Source organism: Echinops telfairi, unplaced genomic scaffold (assembly GCF_000313985.2).
Source record: "Echinops telfairi isolate 266 unplaced genomic scaffold, ASM31398v2 ScPeMD7_443;HRSCAF=831, whole genome shotgun sequence".
NCBI lineage: Eukaryota > Metazoa > Chordata > Mammalia > Afrosoricida > Tenrecidae > Echinops > Echinops telfairi.
Genome location: NW_022104341.1, coordinates 41,784,052 through 41,785,739, shown reverse-complemented (window position 1 = coordinate 41,785,739; position 1,688 = coordinate 41,784,052). Strand labels below are relative to the sequence as shown.

At 39.7% G+C, this 1,688-nt stretch overlaps 1 pseudogene; it reads right to left on the bottom strand.

The window, feature by feature from the left end:
* Window positions 1-232: 232 nt before the first annotated feature.
* LOC101649783 lies at window positions 233-1,302 on the bottom strand (annotated as a pseudogene).
* Window positions 1,303-1,688: the final 386 nt, after the last annotated feature.

The window sequence follows — 1,688 nt, the reverse complement described above, 5'->3', positions numbered from 1 at the left end:
CAATAAACAACATCAAGATAAATGGAGAAAAGTTTGAAATTGTCAGGATTTCATTTTATTTGAACCCATATTCGATACTTATGGAAGCAGCAGTTAAACAATAAAAGATATATTGCAATTGCATTGTTGCAAATGAGCTCTTTAAGGAGTTAAAAAGTAAAGGTGTCACTTTAAAGGCTAAGGTACACCTGACTCAAGATATGGTAATATTTTTTATCGTTTAAAAAAAATGTTATGGTGGAGAGTCATCACTTGCCCCGAAATCATCTGAGGACAATAATCTTGATTATTAAAAATCACAAAGTTGTACAAACGTTCTCCCCTCTTTGAAAATCATGTTCCTTTTCTCCCCAAGAAACAGCGCTGTTTGCACAGCCTTGAACACATACGAAATCCCAAGGAGCTAACATCGGTTCACCAGAGTAGTGATGTAGCTGTTGCATAAAAGACCAATTTTCTGTGGAAGTAGAGAAACAAAGACTGTTTACCACAACTGCACTTGGCTGAGGACAGCAGTAGGTGGATATGAAATTGTTAGGCTCATTATTTAGGTCAACAGGATTGAACCCAGCTCCCAGCCAATCAAAGAGTTCCTGGGTCCCGCGTGCCACCCCTTACTCCGCGCGGGGCCTAGAGCTCTGCAGCAGGGGACACCGCCTGTCTATCAGCTCAGGCCTACTTTGGGCTGTTGCTCCTGAATTTGAGAATTTGAAAAGCATGGCATCATCATTGATTCATCTTCACCTGTAGGATCTCAAGCCAAACAAAAATCAAATTTGTTGCATTTTTTTTTAGAAAGACCAACATGTTCTTTGAAGCTCTTGGAATCTAGGCTAAAGGATAAAGCCATCAAATCGGTGGTGACAATAAATGTCATGAATTTCTGCCAGAATAGTGAGACGGATGACTTTAGAATCCTGTTTCTCCACAAGCATCTTTATCCAGTGATCAAATTAATTGCCTGTTTGGTAGTAGAGCAATGGTATTATCTTCATCAATGCTCGATTATATGTCAGTGCATAGCAGTCTCTTTTCTTTACAATCATGTTGATGAATTCAAATTGAAATTAGTTTATGAAGAGGTAAGTTATTCACAAAGTAAAAACGTCCAGTTTCCATAATCAGCCTAGCTTTTCAGCTTGGAGAAAGTAGCCCATATTTAGGAATCAGAGATGAAACCCTGTGATTGTGACACTGTGTATCCACCTGGTGCTGATAGCATGACTTGGCGTGGCCGAAACCGGATGTTTTGTAGGCCAGCAAGTGCCATGACCCCTCCAGCAGTCTGCGCAGGATAACCATGCCCAGTCTTTTCCTGGGTGGGTGACCAGTAAGGAGCTCAGCGCTCCCTATCTCTCCACTCACCCCCAAGATAGGTTATTTGTAAGCATCTCATAAGCACTTGAAAATGAGAAAGTAAGCAATAAAGACTGAAGAAGAAATGACACGTTTGATTTATGGTGTTAGTGAAGGCATTGAACATATTATGGACTGCTAGAAAAATAAACAAATATGTTTTGAAAATGGTATAACTGGAATCTGTATTAGAAGCAAGGATGGTGAGATCTTAAATACTTTAGACATGTTACCAATAGGACCAGGGCTTGGAGAAGGACACCATTTTTAGTGAGGTATGGGATCAGTGAGAAAAAGGAAAACTCTTACAAAATCAAAAAAACAAACAAGCA